The sequence below is a fragment of the Panthera leo genome, chromosome A1, assembly GCF_018350215.1.
Source record: "Panthera leo isolate Ple1 chromosome A1, P.leo_Ple1_pat1.1, whole genome shotgun sequence".
Lineage (NCBI taxonomy): Eukaryota > Metazoa > Chordata > Mammalia > Carnivora > Felidae > Panthera > Panthera leo.
The window spans coordinates 79,013,689-79,021,031 of record NC_056679.1 but is presented as its reverse complement, the minus strand read 5'-3'; the positions used below and the strand labels follow the sequence as shown (position 1 = coordinate 79,021,031).

General features: G+C 54.1%; 1 long non-coding RNA gene across 1 annotated transcript; it reads right to left on the bottom strand.

The window, feature by feature from the left end:
* Positions 1-4,023: 4,023 nt before the first annotated feature.
* LOC122199589 lies at positions 4,024-7,131 on the bottom strand. The gene is made up of 3 exons (XR_006193579.1): positions 7,076-7,131; positions 5,494-5,612; positions 4,024-4,166 (listed from the first exon to the last, which is right to left on the bottom strand). It is a non-coding gene; the product is annotated as an uncharacterized LOC122199589 (long non-coding RNA).
* Between the last annotated feature and the right edge of the window lie 212 nt (positions 7,132-7,343).

Genomic DNA, 7,343 nt, shown 5'->3' with positions numbered 1-7,343 from the left:
GGAGAAGAAGGAGTGGGGAAGGAGGGGGAGGGGGAGGGGAAGAAGGGTGGGAGGGGAGAAGGGTGGGAGAGGGAAGGGGAAGAGGAGAAGGAGTGGGGGGAAAGGAGGGGGAGGGGGAGGGGAAGAACGGTGGGAGAGGGAGGCAGGGGGAGGGAAGGGGAGGGGGATTGGAAGAGGGGTGGGGGAGGGAGGCAGGGAGGTGGGGAGGGTGGGAAGGGGAGAGGTGCAGGTAAAGGGCTGAATTCACACTTAGCCCCATACCCAGCAGTGGTCTCCCAGCAGCACTAAAAGGGAGGAATGTTGCAGAAAGGCAGGAGGGCCCAGTGGTGTCTTCTCAGAGCCGCCAATAAGGGAGCTGGGAAGATTCAGAGTCTGTCCTGTAAAGAGACCAAAAGCACTTCCTCTTTGACAGGCCAGGGGCTCTGCAGGGGTGCTATCTAGACCTCCATCCCCGCTGATCTGCTGACTGTGTGTGCACATCGATCAGCAGTGCTGGGTGGACAGAGCCCACTTCCTGGGCTAATGTGGAAGGTTCTGGAACGGCACAGAAGCCGCTAATGGGAAGGGAAGTGGAGCCTTCCACACAGGCTGGAAAATATCACTGACCCAGAGGGAGGGTGGAGGAGGGTATAAATTCTCCCTGCCTGGGGTGGAGGGCTCTGGACCTCAGAGAGCAGGCTCCCCACTGAGAAGGACAGGGATGGGATCCCCTGGGGCCGCCTGCGGCCTGTCTCTCCAGGAAGTGGGAACACTGGGGGGTGGGAAGGATCACCCTCGCCCTTAAAGATCTCGGATGTAGGAAGCGACCTGTGGCTTCTGCGGAAACTCTTGTAGGGATAGGGGACTGTGAATGACAAGTGACAAAAGTGCCTGTTATATATGAATAAGATGGCATCTTTATTGCGGTCACTCGCCAGTATTGTCACCGTCACCGTTGCTAATATCAGGAGGGGCTGTATGATTCCAGGGCTGCCTGGGAGCTGTGGCCGTCCCTAGAGGTTGTGGGGGAGGTCAGAGGACTGCAGGTTCCAGAAGGCCTGAAATGACCCCAAAGGGTTACTGGAAGTGGCTACTGTGGGGATAAAAGTAACTTTGCTCCTGATTATTTATTCCCCTTCATGCTCCTGCAAGTAACTAGGGTAATAGTATTTATTTGGGTACTGTAGAGCTTATATATTCCTTTATAGGCCTCGTCTACTTCTAGCATCTGAGACGAAACATGTGGAAGGACCTCTTCCGCGCCCCGGAGGCCACCATCGGAAAGAGAGAAGCATGGAGACGTGGTTCTGCTCCTTCTGGAAGGCTGCACTGGGAGGAGGCCGGGGGGTCGGGTGGACCAGGGCTCCAGAACCCTGGAGTGCTGGGCTCCAGGCTGGGTGTGCAGGCTGCAGACTGGCCCGTCCGTCCCTTCTCGTCTTCGTCTTTCAGTCCCTGTCCTAGGACAAGTGAAGGGACAGGAGGCAGCCCCTTGCAGAGGCCGTGGGCCTGGGCCCCTTGCCTCCTTCCCTGTCACACTCGTGGGGGACAGGAGAACACGGTGGGGTGGTCCCCAGGACCCCAGTCCTCCCCAGGCCCACGTGTGTGGGACAAGGAGGCCTGATGCAAGCCCACAGCCCGGAGCCCCTGATCCGAGGGTCCAGATGGGACTGTGCCTGCTGGCCCTGGCCATCCCCAGTCCCCTGTGCCAGGGAAGGGCGGTGGGGGCCTGGGGGGACAGGAAGGAGGCTGTCTGCTTCCAGGAGGAGCAGAGAGGGGAGGATTGTGCAGGTGGCTGTGAGCCCCACGCTGAGCCAGGAGCCTGTCCTGCCACCTTGGGCCACTAACGGTAACTAGTGCCTGTGGTTCATCCGGGAGGAGTGTGTCCGTGACCTCGGCCCTCAAGGACCCGGGCCGTGGGGCTCAGGCAGGCGGGAATGGATGTTCCAGAAGGCCCAGCTTTGGGCTTTCGGTGGGGGTCCAAGTCTGGCCTGGAGCACGTGTGTCTCAGCTCCCTGAGCTGCCGGCCAGAGAACTGTCCCCTTCCTGGGATGGCCAGGAGTGAGGGCCGGACCGTGCACCTTTGCCATGTTGTTTATTTGTTATTTATTTATACTTTATTTTTGTAATGGACACACCATGTTATATTACCTCCAGGCATAGAACACAGACGCGGCATCTGTGTGCACTGCGAAGTGACCATGTGGGGGACATTGGTCACCACAGGCCCTGTCGTGTGACTTTTCTGGGCCTCGGTTTCCGCCTGGCCTGCGGGGGCACTAACTGCCCTCGCCCCATGGGGCGGTTGTGACAGTCACGAGAGAGAATGTGAGGAGAGGATTTCACGCACAGGGTAAACAGTAGCTCTGGTTATTTTAATTTTTTTTTTTTTTCAACGTTTTTTATTTATTTTTGGGACAGAGAGAGACAGAGCATGAACGGGGGAGGGTCAGAGAGAGAGGGAGACACAGAATCAGAAACAGGCTCCAGGCTCTGAGCCATCAGCCCAGAGCCTGACGCGGGGCTCGAACTCACGGACCGCGAGATCGTGACCTGGCTGAAGTCGGACGCTTAACCGACTGCGCCACCCAGGCGCCCCTAGCTCTGGTTATTTTTAGCCTCGCCACCGTCCCGGGTCCTCAGATTCTCTGATGTCCTCCCACAGGGTGTCAGTTGGACTAGAGTCCCAGGACACACATTTCCTGGCCCTCCCCGCGGGAGCCGGTCAGCCTGCCCCGTCCCCCTGTGTTGGCATCATCTGAGGTCTCCCTGTCCTTTATTTAGGATGCTGGCACACCGCACCGGCCTTCTAGAACGTGCCTGTGTCACTGCGGCTGCCACACCTGTGACCTGGGAACCCCTCCAATGCTAGAGAGAGCGGGAACAGGACTCCAGGTGGACGCACCTGCTTCCTCAGGAGCTCCCATCCCCCTCCTGCAGGGAGGCACCCCCCTCAGGAAGTTGGAGAGACTTTTTAATCAAGTATAATCTACCTACAGGAAAGCTTCAAGTGCAGCACAAATAAATCTTTCCTGGAAGCTTGGAGAATAAGTTGCCCAAATGATGTTCCATATCCCCTAAATATTTCAGGGCGTATTTTCTTTTCTTTTTTTAAGTTTATTTATTTTTGAGAGAGAGAGAGAGAGAGCTGAAGAGGGGCAGAGAGAGAGGGAGACACAGAATCTGAAACAGGCTGCAGGCTCTGAGCTGTCAGCACAGAGCCCGATGCAGGGCTCGAACCCACGTATGGTGAGATCGTGACCTGAGCCGAAGTGAGACACGCAACCAACTGAACCCCCCAGGTGCCCCAGCCTCTCGTCTGACTCTTGATGTATTGATTCCTGTAGTTATTTCTCTCCGTGTGGACTCTTGGTTGTCACTTCACTCAGTGGATCCCCATCCGTTACCATCGTCACCTCTCCTGATGCTCAGACATTTCCAGATATCCTCAGATTTGAGAGCTTCTGACAGTGGAGCCCTTCAACGGGCCTGTGTGTCACCACTGCTCACCTGCCGGCTCTCAGTGGCTTCGGGCTCACCTCAGCCAGTCTCTGAGGAGTGCCATCTCTGCAGGGAGAAAGGATTTAGAAACCAAGGTCCAGGCAAGGATCTCAGGGATGAAGCCAGAGGGCACGCTCACGCGCGAGTACACACACACACACACACACACACACACACCCCTCTATTCATCGAAAGCCACCAGGTCAAGCCAGCATCCCCAACTCAAATCCAGGACCACCTTTCACCCCATCTGCATTTGTGACTTCCGTCCCCAGCCCTGAGCCTCCTAGTTGCCTTCTCTCACCCTTGTACCGAGTTCCCAAATGCTGCCGGCCTCTCACCAGACCCCACCCCCACGCTGCCTTCCTCCCTCCTCTTGGTAGGTGCTCTGGCATTGGTGTCTGGACTGCCCCCTCCTTGCCTCCCTGCCACCCTGACTCCACTCCCTCACCCTGCCCAGGTTGCCAGTCCCAGATGCACACCACCACAACTCAGTCCCCATCCCACTGGGCTCTGATGTTATGGCTGCACCACACCCCCTTAGATGCTCCCCCTCACCCGCTACCTGCTTGGGCTCCGGGAGACCCCCCAGATGCCACACTCACCTACTGTGCTCCTCCGTGGTGCCTTCCTCCTGGCATGGACATCCACCTTGCTTCAACCCACTCTGTGGCTTCAGGATGGAGTTTCTGGGGAAGGAAAGAGTAGCAAAGAAGCCTCCATTTATGAGTATCCGTGATTGGACGCAGTCCCACTATTCCGTGGTCCCCTGGCTTCTTTCCTGCCCTTCTCACCGAGCCATCAGGTGCATTCTGGAAGCCCGCCTGGCAGGTGAAGGCAGTCTGTCAGTCAGGGCCCAGAGCCATCTCTCAGGACTCTTGCAGAGTCCCGTTGTATCTAGAGGCTGGACCCCCTGTGTTGGGGGTGTTTGCTCTGGTCCAGGCTGTGCCTTTGCCCAACACTCCAATATGCAGTTGCTTGTTTAGTAAGCTATAGTGGGGATTAACGTTTACTCAGGAAGGGCCAGTGAGCCAGCAAAGGAACCCTGGGCCCAGCACCTATTAGCAAAGAGTCAGTGCCCAGCCGGGGCTAGGGGGCAGCCGTGGGAAAGCCTGGTCCCCCCAGTCATTGCCTCGATCCCTGTCCAATCCTGGGAGTTCTCCACATTTTCTACCTGATCTGTGCATCTTCCAATCATTTAATGGGCAATTTCAAGAAAGACTGCCTGTAGACGAAGTTTATTAACCAAGTGATCAAGCCTCCATTTCAAGCAAAAAACAAAACAAAAAACCCCCTACATTTTAAATAAAGAATGCTGGGATATAAGCTGATATTTGTAAAAAACACAGCAAAGCAATAGACAAAAATAGTTAGATTTATACGTCAAATCAAATACAAAAAAAAAAATCCAGATGGATTAGAGAGTTAGGAAAAAAGGATCTAAATTCAAACATCAGTAGAATTATAACCAACCTTGGAAGGCTGTTTTCTAAGCATAAATCGACTGAAGAAACTATAGAGGGAACAGCCATGGATTCGATTATGTAAAAATGAAGCGAGGGGCCCCTGGTGGGGCTCAGGAGGTTAAGCGTCCGACTTTGGCTCAGGTCATGATCTTGCTTTTTGTGAGTTCGAGCCCTGCATTGGGCTCTGTGCTGACAGCTTGGAGCCTGGAGCCTGCTTTAGTTTCTGTCTCTCTGTCTCTCTGCCTCTACCCCTCCCCCGCTCCTCTCTCTCTGTCTCTCTTTCAAATAAACATTTAAAAAATTTAAATGAAATGCAACAAGGTTAAAGGAATACACACCCAAAGCAGGAACATTAAAAGGCAAATACAGATAGGGTAGACTGTTGACAAATGGTTACTGACTTTAATTTATGTAGATCTTTGCTAATCATGAAAAGAAAGAAAGAAAGAAAGAAAGAAAGAAAGAAAAAAAGATGACCCCAAAAGAGAAAACTCCCAGGGCGAGAACGACAAAAACACACTTGGAAGCGACCTCCATGAATTTTGCTCACCTGCAGAACCAGAGAAGGGACGGACTGAGCTGCTGTGCCAGGCTGGGGTGAGGGCACCTCGGGGTGACGCGGCTCCTTGTGACATGTGCTAGGATGACTGACCAATGAGGCTGAGGACGCTGTTCCAGAACAATGTGCAAGAAACGTTCTTGGGTCCAAGAAGAGTTTTGCTAACCATCCCCTCCACTGGACCCCCCCCCACCCCTCCCCCCCTCCCCCCGCCCCCCGCCGGCAGGCTGTGGAAACACAAGGACTCCACTAAGGAATCCGAATTATATTTCGTTTCATGACCGCACCGAGTTATTCTTGGGTAAAACGTATCATAAATTTTTCCAATTAGTTTTCTACCACAGGTGTTCCTTCCCTATCTATCTCATAAACATAAAAATACTAAAAACGGACTAGTTAACATTTACTAAGTGCATCCCAGGCACAGTGCTACATATACACAATTTCATTCGATTGTCACAATAAAGCCTGGGAGTTAGGTTTGAGTGTTTATGAGGAGGAGGGCCCCCACTTATGAATGAGGACATTAAGGGGTAGGGGCCTGACCCCGGGCCTCGAAAGAGTACTTGTGCAGTAAGGTTTGCCGGATTTCTGCCATGCACGCTGGGCTGTGAGACCTGTGCGTGCATCGATCTTGGAAAGAGATCACGCTTCGAAGAAACGGGTAATCTCTTAACAATGAGGTCCCTTCAAGAGAAGAGTCACCCAGATGATCTGATCATTTCGTCACCTTTAGGAAGTTTTAGTAAAACCTTTTGCTTCCCAGCGCCAGAAACTACTGGCCTCTGGACAGTCAGCCTGGTAAGAAGTGCAGAGCATCTGGGGGCCTCGGCTGGCTGCAGAATGGAGGCAGAGCGCCACCCCCCCCACCCAGGTCAGCAGTGGTGGCTCCCCTGGGACGCATCCCACCGCTGCAATGTCCCAGCAGCCTGTCAACCAGGCAGGCCGTTGCCTACTCCTGGGCCAGCTGCATACTGTTCCCCAGGCCCCAAATTTCCCCAGCCCCTTGACTCTCCACCTCTCCCTTTGGCTGATGAAAGAGGTTTTTCTCTCAAGGTGCCTACCAAGAGCCCCGTCTCTACAGACCTGCTCCCAAACTCCATACCTTCAGTGCCGCTGAATGGATCTGCCCTTGTATTTCCTCCTGTCACTCCCCTGGGGCTGCCTCACAGAGCCCCTTAAACCGGGAGGCTAATACAGCAGGAGGACCCTCCTGGCTCCGGAGGCCCGAAGTCCAGCATCAAAGTGCTGGCGGGACTCAGAGGGAGGGTCTGCTCCTGCCCGCGTCCGAGCTTCTGCTGGGCGAGCCTCACCGTCCTTGGCTGGTAGATGCGTCACTACAGCCTCTGCCTCCTTCCCCACGCTCTCCCTGTGCCCCTGCTCTCTCTCCCCTCTTCTTATACAGACCCCAGGCATTGGGTGAGGACCCACCCCGATCCAACTTGACCTCGATTTAAAGTTTCATCTGCCAAGAAGACCCTTTCTCCAAATAAGGTCACCTTCTGCGGTTCTGGGTAGACCTGTATTTGGGAGGGACGCTGTCCAACCCCACACAGGCCCTACTCACACTTACCCAGGAACGTCGTCCTGTCCTGGTGCCAGGTCCTTGTGTCGAGAAATGCTCACGAACTCCAGGCGAGATGGGAAGATGATGAATACCCTGGACTTTGAGAATGATGGGACGACAGAATGATGGGTCCGAGGAGCTCTCTTGGCCAGGACTGTTCTCTAGTCTGAGATGATGTCCTTCCTGGCTTTTTTCATATTAAAAAATATTTTGTTTCGTTTTGTTTTTAATGAGATGATGGTAAGATTTGGCAAGAAGGGTATAGGGAATTGTT